Source organism: Mixophyes fleayi, chromosome 2, assembly GCF_038048845.1.
Source record: "Mixophyes fleayi isolate aMixFle1 chromosome 2, aMixFle1.hap1, whole genome shotgun sequence".
NCBI lineage: Eukaryota > Metazoa > Chordata > Amphibia > Anura > Limnodynastidae > Mixophyes > Mixophyes fleayi.
The window spans coordinates 171,755,786-171,768,990 of NC_134403.1; positions in this window are offsets into that span (position 1 = coordinate 171,755,786).

Here is a 13,205-nt window from a genome sequence, read left to right on the forward strand (position 1 = left end):
TAACCCCTCTGTGCTCCCCCCTCAATTTTTAACCCCTCTGACATGCTGCTTTCCCATTTTTTAACCCATCTGTGCCCCTCTCATTTTTTAACCCCTCTGACATGCTGCTTTCCCGTTTTTTAACCCCTCTGTGCTCCCCCCTCAATTTTTAACCCCTCTGACATGCTGCTTTCCCATTTTTTAACCCCTCTGTGCCCCCACTCATTTTTTAACCCCTCTGACATGCTGCTTTCCCATTTTTTAACCCCTCTGTGCTCCCCCTCATTTTTTAACCCCTCTGACATGCTGCTTTCCCGTTTTTTAACCCCTCTGTGCTCCCCCCTCAATTTTTAACCCCTCTGACATGCTGCTTTCCCATTTTTTAACCCCTCTGTGCCCCCACTCATTTTTTAACCCCTCTGACATGCTGCTTTCCCATTTTTTAACCCCTCTGTGCTCCCCCTCATTTTTTAACCCCTCTGACATGCTGCTTCCCCGTTTTTAACCCCTTTGACATGCTGCTTTCCCGTTTTTTAACCCCTCTGTGCCCCCCTTATTTTTTAACCCCTCTGTCATGCTGCCCCCCCGTTTTTTAACCCCTTTGTGCCCCCTCATTTTTTAACCCCTCTGTCATGCTGCCCCCCCGTTTTTTAACCCTTGTGCTCCCCCTCATTTTTTAACCCCTCTGTCATGCTGCCCCCCCCCCCGTTTTTTAACCCCTCTATGCCCCCCTCGTTTTCCTCCCTTCACTTACCTTTTCTCCTCTCTTGGTCTTCTCTGCTGCTCTGTGCTCCATTGCTCCAGACTGACTGAATGCTGGGCATGACATGATGACATCACACCCAGCATTCAGACAGTCTGAATAGAGCACAGAGCAGCAGAGAGGAGGGATGCCGGCTCCGCGATCAGGTGAGTATGGTTTTTTTTTTTTTTAAACTAGCCTGCTCCCCCCACCAACGACCGAGCCCCCCCCCCCCACCCCCCCCGCCAAAAAAAAAAAAAAAAGGAAAGGAAAAAAAACGTTTGGAAAAAAAAAATTAAAAAATTTAAAAAAATCAGCAGCGCAAGGGCCCGGGCCGGGCCCCCTGACATGCCGGGCCCGGGTAATTAGTACCCGCTCCCCCCCCCTCTCGGCGGCCCTGGAGATCACTATGCACTTGTGATATGTAAATAAGAAAATTCAAACTTGAAAATAAAAGCATGACACCAGCAATATTTAAACCGTTCAAAACAAGTTGATTCATCTCTGTTGCCAATGTTATGTTTGATTAAAGTGCATGTAAATGCTTTAAGTTGTTTCATATTGTTATGTGTACACAGGATACAGAAGATGCACTCTCCACAGCATGTCCAGGTAGGAAAGTGGGGCTATATTTACCATGTTTAGGAAAAAACATTTACATACACAATGCCTAGTGCAGCATCTTCTCAAAGTACCCCTTAGACCTCAGATTGATACTTTTCAGATAGCTTCTGTTTTGAAAAAAACAAACACTGATAAGAGCATTAAAGAGACTAGATACATAGAAAATGTGCAAACATGTATCCCTAAATCAGGGCTGGGTTACCTTTTTTCTGCCAAGGGCCATTTGGATATTTAGAACGTCATTCGCGGGCCATACAACATTATCAACTTAAAAAATTAGCCTGCCATATTTGGTCAAACGTTTAATTAACTAACCCCTAATGTGATGGCTGGAACTGCTTCTCTTTGGTGAGGAGTGTGCATTGATTATGTTGCTACTCACAACAGCTTTTCCAGGTTTGCGACGGTCAGTCCGGAGCGCAGTCGACTCATTGCAATGGTAAGTTTTGAAAAGAACTGCTTGCAGCAGTAAGTTGTTCCAAACACAGATGCCTATTTCAATGCATGTATCCTCAAAGTGGGAAATTCATCATTGCTTATGTAACGTTTATAGAACTCAGGCAGTAGGAGGTAATTGTACCTAGCTTTCAGCTCATCATCGCTTTGCAGCGGAATGATTTTGTATAGACAAATCAGCTGGTTTCACATTGAACGGTGTAGCAAAGATGCTCAATTCCATTTGTTTACTTTTCAAGTCCTTGAGAATCTTTTCATTATATGCCTCCATTAGTTTACCGATTAGTTACCAATATTCTGTCCGTGTTGGGGGGAAAAAGGGTCATGATAAAAGGAAACTGAAAATACACTGAATAAATATGGGCTCTGAAATATGGCAAGCTATGCAACAGTAAAGCACCCCACTGTCAGGCTCCTCTCCAATAGAACCTATACAGGTGCTGTGACAGAATGGACCGCCTATGCCACCCTGTCTGTTGTTGCTGGGAACCGGCTGGGCTTCCTTTGCCACCGTTCCCTTTCGTTATTACAAATGCGCCCTCTTGCCGCAGTAGGAGGGGCTTATAATGCTGCCACCACTGAACTCCTTTATGGCGCTCAGAACCACGTTCCTTCTGGGTAACTGTCACTGCTAGTGTACTTCTGTACTTGGACTGGTAACTCCGGACCTCTTACTATGGATCCTGGTTGCTGTGGATGGATCCCCCCTGGCCTATCACACTGACCAGAGCTGCAGGTAGCAGGCAGAGCGGTGGTACTGGGAAAGCTTGGGTCCAAACCTCAGAATCAGCCGGAGAACGGATTAGATTTTAGGGTCTAATCGGCAGGTCACAGGATTACAGCGATATTGAAGAAGTTGTCAAGCAGGTCTTTGAAGCAGAGTGATGTTTTATTGCTTAAGTGTCCTGACAAGGACAGTCTCACTGATTTAGGGTATCAGTGGTCAGGTCAGAAGGAACATCAGAATGATACATTTCAGTGTACAAGTCAGAGCATTTATACCTTTCAGGCACATGCTATTTTTAGCATCAAGATATACTCTATTTACACAAACATAAATTTACATACATTGCAAAGCCACTAATATTTATACTTAGCTTTGAAATTCTTAAAAACCTTGCTGTGATATCCTGCATCTTTGAGATGCAGGAAATGTTGCAGCACATTTTAAATTAAACCTTCCTGTCTCCAAGTTAAACCTCACACATCAAAAGATCTAATTAAGAAGTGGCCTTTCATCAGACCGTTCGGAATTCACATAAATTCACATGCTGTTTTCTCACTGCTTGACTTTTATTGCTAGCCTTTGTTGCAGGAGTCTATTGGGGGCTGATTGAATTCACTGAGCACATGTGTTTGTTAGCCATACATAATCATTGGATAGTGGCTGTAAGCCAGTGTTGGCTGCATAGCTAGTGTGTTTAAATCAAAGTGTGTTAGTTACAAGTGTATTAGGATTAATATAACATTATTCAAAGTTATAGTGGAGTTAAATAGATAGAAAGGTAAACACACTGATATCTGCTACAGGAGGACAGAATCAAACAGTCTCACAGACTGAGTCCTGTTAACTTCCACCTCAAGCACCTGCTTTGTACACTCCTGACTGATTTCCTAGCATTGGTTTTAAGATTGCTTCTGATTTAATAAACCACTTGTAAACCTTGTCTTATGTTGTTCTACCCACACTCTGCTAACTGCTTTCCATATCTATCCACACTGCACTATCTTCGCCACACTGTCCTCCTATTTCTCCTTCCTTGTTCCCCTCTTCCCCATTCTCCCAGCTCAGTATCCTTACCTACTTCAATCTTCTCTATCGCCACTTTAACCCACCTTCCTTACAGTTCAACTGTTTAGCCTTCACCTCCTCTGCTATCCATCTGGACTGCTAAACTTAATGTCCCTATAGTTCCTATTGTTTCTCACTACCCTCGCCCTCTATAATGTAAGCAGCTCTCATGGGCAGGATCCTTCATCCAATGTCTTGCGTGCGTCCAGTCTATCTTGCTTGTTTGTCCCTGTCATGTCTGATGCTGAATTGTTTCTGTATGCCATGCGTTTTGTTCTGCTTAATTGTCTCCATACATGTATTATTCTGCCATGTACTTGTTATGTCTGCTGTTTTCATTTATTTTTATTTTTTTTCTACTACTTTGTTAGGTGTTATGGAATCTGGCGCCATAGAATTAAACAACAATAATAATAATTTGTAGCCGGTGGTGAGGAAAGTGTGTGGCTACTATAAGGCAGCCAGCAATATTAAAGCAGTCATTTGTGGTATGGTATTGAGGAGAGACATGAAAGATGTACAACATTGTAGAAATTTTAAAATGGCGATTTGTCATTTGTCTTAACAGAAACCCCTTCTGAGCCTGGATAAAGCTTTTTGCCTTCGTGCTGCAATGGCTTTTGTTTAGGTGCCGGTTGCTGGCATCAAAGCCTGCCCTCCCCCCCAGATTCCTTCTTGCATTCAGTACCAAAATAGCCTGTATTACTAATTATAGCTGTTTTTCAGAACTACCCCCCCTCCCCCTTCCCGGAGGCAGAAGCCAATATAACCTCAAACAAATATATTCCCAAGAAAATACTCAACAACCAGACTCCTTTCCTGAATCGATCCTCTCATCTGTTTAATTACTATTTATAACAAATGATATGATCAGCTGGAAAAAAAAAATCCTTAACTCAGTGTCCACACCTCCTTAGCTATCTAAGGTAGTCAGTGACAAAAAAATAAATAAAAACTCTTTAATTGCTGGTGTTGCAAATGTCTTTCATCCATTTCCACTGGATGTCCCCTTGCCACCACCACATTTTGGTATTGGCTTTGAATATATTTGTATACCTGAATTAGGTGCCTCTAAGGTGATTTTATTTTTCCCCCATAAACAACCCTATTTCATCTAACCTGTATTTATAATTGTGACACCTCAGTTGACTTCAATATTAAGGAATCAAGTAGGCCTGCCTTTGAAATGTCCCTTGTTTTTAGTAACTGAATGCGTCACTCCATATCGCTGTCATTTCAGGTGAAGCGTAGTATTATTTAAAAGATTGTTAGCAAAACACATGCTGGTGTGGCTAACACTTGTAGCCACACTAACAACTTTGTTTAACAACCAGCCCTTAATTTCCCTTGTGCACTGCATGTTGCAGCAGTCACCCATGTCTAACAATTACTTTGACTTCATACAAGATTTGTCTATGGAAAGTTGCCAGTTATAAGTAAGTTCCAAAGTCAAGATATTGCTAAATAGAACCAGCTGCTTGGTTCTAACCCCCTCTGCTGGCTGACATGCTACCAATTCAAGGAGGACAGAGAGAAGAAATTGATGATGCAGTTGCACAGACTCCCATTGGGCCTTGTTTGACAGACAATAGGCCCAGTTATTATGGAGAGGAAAGGAATTTGTCTTTAATAATAAAGCAGGTTTGGATATGGTTCAGTTTTGAGAAAGGGTTTTGGCTGACTCCAATAGATAAAATGATTGCTTTTGGCCTGGACAACCAAGTATTTAGTGCATCCCTAGTCTATAATGACTCGCAGGAGTTGGAGAGATGGAAACAACAATTTAGCTGCCTTAACGGTGAACACATCATTGTTCCTTATTAAAATATCCCTTGGACAGCAAAGTAGGTTATGTGATAGCAGAAGCTCTATGTAAAATCATATATGGTAGCATTTCCAGTCACCTACCCTTTAAGAATGTGTATAAGCCAACTACAGTATGCTATAGATGCTAAAATAGCTAAATATTACCTTTTTTTTTTTTTTTTAACTATTTATTTTGAAAAATAGCAGTCATGTACAGATAAGAATCAACAATTAGTACATTTGCAGGGCAAGAAACAAAAACAGAGAACAATACTTATCATGGGCATATGTCAATGAAACAGAAAATATTTGAATAGCTAATATACAAAATAGCCAGAGGATATTAATAAACAGACAGATTGGTATACAATTGTTATCCAGAATGTTCAAGAAACTATAACATATTATAACAATACAATGTGGGGTGGGGGGGTGGGAGGGGGCTGGTCGCCACAGAGAGTGAAAGAAAAAGAGAGCATACTTCCTTTTATCCACACAATTCCTTGCCCTTCCCTTTTTAGGAAGAGAAACAAATAAATATGAGAGGGGCAACAAAAGTTTCAAAGGTGTCTACTACTCAGATTCTTCAAGAGTCAGGCCATCTATGAACATAGGGAGTCTTTTTAGGAGGAAGGGGTTGGTACAAGAGTTATGGGGTTATAAGTAAAGCCAAGGAGCCCAAATCTGGTGGAATTTATCATTCTTATCATGCAGGTGAATATTACCTTTTTTAACATTGCTGTATTCCAACTAAAAGCAGATCTCTTGTGTGACTTTCCCTTAGACACTTTAAAATTTAGATTAAATTAATTAACCCTATGTAGGGCAGGAAAACAGCAGGGTCAAAACATGGCCATCAAACACTTCATCAGACTAAGTTTTGATTATTTTCATTTGAGCCAGGAAATTTATTTGGTTCTCAATTTAATAAAATCTTGGAAAGTAAGGGAGGAAAGACAAACTTTTCTACATCCTAAACAGGGAAGTGAATACTGTATTAGAATTTCTTCAGGTTTGTTTCAAAGGTGATTCAATATAAACGGAAATAGAACACATGGTACAGCCAGACTTTCAAGAGGAAAGACCTCTATGCTATGGAATGCTGACAACAGTATCCAGATGTCCAAAAGCCAGAAAAGATTAAGCAAATTTTGAAAATATTTGAAATCCACAACTTCAATTTAGTGCCTTAGCAATGGTCCAAAAAGGCTACAGTCTAAAATTTTTGGAAATACCATGGCCAAGGTAGAAAATCGTCACAAAACAAAGTCGTCCGCTAATTCAGTTCAGTTGAGTTTTTTGCCTCATGTGGCCACCTGGAAAACTTCAGTTAGCCTTCCAGGATCCAGGCAGCCATCAGGTCTTACATGGCAACCCTGAGGAGGTGAGAAATTACAGTAGAGTACATGAATTCAAAGATAAAAGTTGTGCCCGTAACAGATCACAACTACAGTATGTTGTGAGCCAAGAGGTAAGGACAGGCAGCAGACAGGGAGAATCAGGGTATAATTAGTAGGTCACTAAAAAGGAATATTAGTAGCACTGCTGCAAGCATCCCACCCCATAGCAGAATACAGTCATGGCCAAAAGTTTTGAGAATGACAGAAATATTATTTTTTCACAAAGTCTGCTGCCTCATTTTTTATGATGGCAATTTGCATATACTCCGTAATGTCATGAAGAGTGATCAGATGAATTGCAATCAGTCCTGCCACAAAAAGAACCAGCTCACAACAGGTCAGTGATTATCTCTTGTTAACACAGGTGAGATTGTTGATGAGGACAAGGCTGGAGATCACTCTGTCATACTGATTGAGTTAGAATAACAGACTGGAAGCTTTAAAAGGAGGGTGGTGCTTGAAATCATTGTTCTTCCTCTGTTAACCATGGTTATGTGCAAGGAAACACGTGCAGTCATCATTGCTTTGCACAAAAAGGGCTTCACCGGCAAGGATATTGCTGCTAGTAAGATTTCACCTAAATCAACCATTTATTGGATCATCAAGAACTTCAAGGAGAGAGGCTCAATAGTTGTGAAGAAGGCTTCAGGGCGTCCAAGTGACAGGACCGTCTCCTAAAGTTGATTCAGCTGCGGAATCAAGGCACCACCAGTGCAGAGCTTGCTCAGGTATGGCAGCAGGCAGGTGTGAGTGGATCTGCACGCACAGTGAGGCAAAGACTTTTGGAGGATGACCTGGTGTCAAGAAGGCCAGCAAAGAAGCCACTTCTCTCCAGGAAAAACAGGGACAGACTGATGTTCTGCAAAAGGTAGTGCTGAGGACTGGGGTAATGTCATTTTCTCCAACCAATCACCTTTCAGATTGTTTGGGGCATCTGGAAAAATGCTTGTCTATAGAAGGAAAGGTGAGCGCTACCATCAGTCCTGTGTCATGTCAACAGTAAAGCATCCTGAGACCATGTGTGGGGTTGCTTCTCAGCCAAGGGAGTGGGCTCACTCACAATTTTGCCTAAGAACACAGCCATTAATTAAGAATGGTACCAAAACATCCTCCAAGAGCAATGTCTCCCAACCATCCAAGAACAGTTTGGGGACAAACAATGCCTTTTCCAGCATGACGGAGCACCTTGCCATAAGGCAAAAGTGATAACTAAGTGGCTCAGGGATTAAAACATCGAAATTTTAGGTCCATGGCCAGGAAACTCCCCCCAGACCTTAATCCCATTGAGAACTTGTAGTCAATCCTCAAGAGGCGGGTGGACAAACAAAAACCCACAAATTCTGACAAACTCCAAGCATTGATTAGGCAGGAATGGGTGGCCATTGTCAAAGTCGCATAATTGGATGAACGAAAGTATTTTGGTTTAATATTGGTTTGCCGTGCGTATTGCGAAGCGTACGCCACGTGTTACGTGGCGTGACGCGATCACACTGTAAAATACGCACGCACACACTCGCATTACAACAGTTAGTTATTTATATAATTTCATATTGGTTCTGTTACACTGTAATTCAGGAGCAGATAGTATTCGGTTTATTATTAGTCTATATATATATATATATATATATATATATATATATATATATAGTGATTATATGTACATTGTAGTGTTATTAAAGGTTTAGGTAATAGGAAAGGTGTCATGCCTGATATCATATTGAAGCCCTAATCATCAGCAGCTGTCCGGTGCAGTCGGCGAAGAGATCGCACATTGCATACTTTAGTTATTGATATTAGAGAGTAAACCTTTGTATGATACTGGCTATGAAAAGGAGCAGACCCCCTGGGGAGAAGACCCCCACCTTTGGATTCCTTAGATTGAATCAACTTATTACCTGTCTGGCCTGGACCCACCCAACGTCTGGACCTATAGAAACCATCTACGTCATCTCTATTGTTCACAATGAAACACTGACTGTATATATATTAGCTGCATCTCACTGGGGCCTCAGTCAGCTCTGACACAATATTCTATACAGAATATTGTCTATCGGGTCCCGTGGTTGCGCAGCGTGCGCAAGCGATTGCATTGGTATGTATTATCTTTTGGTATTGGCTGTGCTGTACTGTACTTTATCATAATATAATAATGTATTGAAATTGTTGACTATTTACATCTGCTAAAATAAATCACTTTGTGCTTTGGACACACATTCAATTGATTGGGCAATGCTTATTTTAAAACGATAGAATTACTTTAATAATTTGGGGGCTCGTGAGTTAGGAGTTACGTTACCGGCAGGTATGCAACGCTTACGATATTCGGTTCCTCAACAAAGGGTGGATTGACGTACGCGTCGCATAAAGCAGGAAAGAATGTAATGTGTTCAAGACCTGTGGTTTACTGTGTGTTGCGAAACCGAATGTCCGTTGTTGCATAGACTGAAGGAACGCTAATTAGAATCTGGGGATAAGAAAGAAAAATGTTTCTTTTTATTGTCGTTTTACGTTTTAAAGTGTATTGCATTGCTGAGCGTATGTGTATTTCCTGCTGTGCGTACGGGAACTTCCAGTAGCTTTGCCACGTGGTTGAACAATCGTTTTGATAGTTATTATATGCATAGTATAATTACTTGTGAAAGCCTCTGAGACATTATTACTATTGTTGGGAACTTTTGATTTTCTGCGCAGAAAAGGTGTATAGTGTGTGATTTTGTAACGTAGATACACTGTTTATTGTTGAGGTGCTCAGTTGCTGTCTGACGAGGCGGATTGCCCAACTGAAGGACGGTATACAGGGCAGGTATACCGAATGCGAAAACGTGTTTTTCTCAAAGCGCTACCAATAGATCGCAAGGTTTGCTAATAATTAGTATTGGTAGGCAGTGCGATCCGATCGCACCGTTAGTGCGAATTGGTGAAGCAACTAGGAGGAATTATACTGGAAAGGCAGGTTGATTGTATCGACTTTGCGCTCCCAGCGATAATAAACTCAGCAGATTTTTGTGGTTGAGCCAGGGTATCGAGGAGCTGATAGCCCTTGGGACCCACAGTGATATTTCTGTATTAGGGATCCTCGCCTGGTGCGAGAAAAGCGAGTGAACGCGGCTAAAGGAAATACGTTCACCGAGCATTATAGATCTCTAGCGGTGAGTATAGCAACAGAGTTGAAATTATTAGGTGGAAAGAACAGAGCATTGCGGTGTGTCTGTATTTCACATTTGGCCGGAAGGAACAGAGCATTGCGGTGTGTCTGTGTTCCGGGTAGAAGGTATATTGTTCAACATGGGTGCTAAGCATACGCTAGAGATGGTCAGTGTACTGCCTAAGGAAGGCCCTATTGGTTCAGCGAGGTTTCTCATGTGTAAGAAATATGGTGCATACGCAACTGTGTATTGTGACACGTGGGTCGGGATGACCAAAGCTTGTGATAGGCCTTTCCCAACAATAGGAAGTTTTAATGCAGAGGTGCTAAATACCGTAAAAGATAAAGTACGGTTGATTAAGTCAACGAAAGTGAGAAATGCACATAATCATTGTTTAAAATCGTTGCAAATGGAAGGTAACACGTGGCAGAGCAGCGAACGCACAGCGGAAGTGAGTGTAAGGAAAAACACGTGTTCAGCGGAAGTAAGCGTACCGGAAACAAGCATTCCGGAAGTGTGCGTTGCAAAGCGTGGCGAACTGAGCGCAAACACGCCCCCGATAAATGCGGTCGGGGCGGGAAGTACAGCCAATACCAAAAATGTAAAAACTGTAACTAGTAAGTTGTATGTTGTTTTAAGTAACGTTAAAAGTAATGTTTCAGGACAAAGAAGAGGAACGGTCCCACCAGCAGGGGCAGCTGCTGAAAGTGGTGAGAATAATGAAAAGGTTAACACAGGGGGAGACATCCATTGTACTGCAGCAGCAATTTCAGCAACTAGTTTTAGTGATTTGGTAGACTTACATCCTGTCTGCACAACAGCAGTTCCCGATGGGAAAGCAGACAGGAATAGTGATGTTCCCTTAAAACATGTAGCAAAGCATGATCCATGCACTAGGTCTGAAATATTTTCAATTTTGTCTGATTTCCCTGATCCTAGGAAAGATTTGACCAAATGTCAGCAGTTTATTAGATATTATGGTAATGTGTATGAGCCAACTAATAACGATTGGCGAGTATTATTGAACGCCTGTCTTCCTCTCAATACTGATATACAAAAGTTCATTAAGGATTGTATGTTGGAGGAGGATGAATCCTTAACCGAGGATGATAATCAGGACAATATTAAACAAATAATCACACGGTTGGCCACATATTTCCCAGTGATAGTGGACTGGAGTAAAATTTTTAGTATCCAGCAAAAAGATAGTGAAAATGCAACAGACTACTTTTGCAGGGCTCTGATGGAGATGGTCAAATATACTGGGGTACCAGACATAAAAGATAATAAAGATTACAGAGAGGTTGCTGTTCACGTTCTAATGGATGGACTCAGGGAAAACTTGAAAAAAAGGGTGCAAACTTCATTACCATACTGGAGAGGAAGTACTGTAAGTGTTCTCAGGGAGTCAGCTATAGAACATGATAGAAGTATGAATAAACAGAAAGAGACACTAAGTGATAGGGTAATGATAGTAAGTATCCCAGCACTAGAGGGACTGCACACACGACCACCAGCATACAACCCACATAATAAGAAACATAGAAAAATCAGGTGTTTTAAGTGTAACGAAGAAGGCCATTTCGCAAGAGATTGTAAAAAAGAAGAGAAACAACATGAATTGAGAAAGTGTTTTAGATGCACTAAAATGGGACACCAAGCACAGGACTGTACAATGACAAGAGCGGAAGCAAAGAGACTTGGCCCATCTAAGGGGGAATCACATAGACACCCACAGAGACGGCGCACACAAGTCTCGGAGACTTCTCAACAGTTTCCTGTGTACCTCATAGCAGCCAATGCCTGGGGGGAGAAATATAGCCGACTCTAGGGTTTAAACTGTGGTAAGTAGTAGTGTGCAGGAAACTGATTTTTAAAAGGTAATCTTTGTTGATTTTGTTTGTTCATTTATGTTGTGAAATGTTTGTTTTCCTAAATTGCTAGCCGACGGCAAAGAATAGAAATGTTTGTTGTGTTTGCTGTTTTAAGATAACTATCTTGTTTTTCTTCTCACAGGTAAAGGGGACACAAAAGGAGTATAGACTTAGTGATCAAAAGGGGAGATAGAGAAATAGAAGAATCACTCTTGAAAGACAAATTAACAATAGACAATTGGAACACTCTTTTGTTTTAGGCTGCAGTGTCTCATGATAATTTGTTTGGCTGAGAATCATTATCCAACAATGAAGTATGTACATACTTTGCTCCAAAATATCATTTTATGTATTTCAGAGAAAATATGAGTCACTAAGAGTACATTTTTACATTTCTCTATTATAAGTTAGGAAAGTCCGTTGAAAAGGTATGTAGTCAATGAGATACCGAGTTCTTACTGAACAAATGACGGACGACACTGGATGGCACTGTTAAGACCCCCTAGTCAAGTATGGGGAGGGGTCATAGTTAGCAAATAGCTAAGGGGAACAGTGGAATGAATACAACCATTTCCCCATAGAGTCAGAGTCCAATCCAGCTGTCATTTTGTTGTAAAAAATCTCCCTTTCTACATGTATGTTTGTATTCAAACCTTTGTATTCCCATCATTCATTGCTTTCCTATTTCCCATTCTTTACACAAATGCTAGTCTCTCTCTCTCCCGCTCTCTCTCTCTCTCTACCACCACCTCTCTCTACCCTCTCTCTCTCTCTCTCTCTCTCTCTCTGCTCTCTGCTCTGGTAGAGATAAAATCAGACACAGTCTCAACAATGGGGCTAAAACATATTTTTATGTTTTTACATAAGACAAATTCAGAGATACACACACTAGATTGACATGAGTTACAGAAACAGTCAGGGGTTTTGTTTTCATGTGTATAGAAACTGCTGATTTTAAGCAGAAAGGTTGTGGAAATACAATTCATGTGTTATAGATTGCATATCTGTTTTGTTTTTTTGTTTTGGCTCGTGCCTCCTGAACAAAAATGTGCCTTTATATGGATGCACAAAGGGTGGGGAGGACAGGAGGACAGAAGAATGCTAGAGGTTAGGCATACAGATATGCATCTCTGTATAGAACATTGGAGTAGGATTTTTACTACAAGATACGACATAATGTGAAACCCTAGAAAATGTAGAATTTTCGTGTTTTATATTTTTTTTCACTGCTAGACAGGCATGTACTGGATACTGTTATATTTGAAGGAAGTGTTATAGAAAGAGACCCCTTTGCCTTTCCCACTTAGTCAAGTAGCTGAATATGAGGTACTGAGAATGACATGTGAGTTGGCAGAGGGAAAATCGATTGATATATATTGGTCTTCA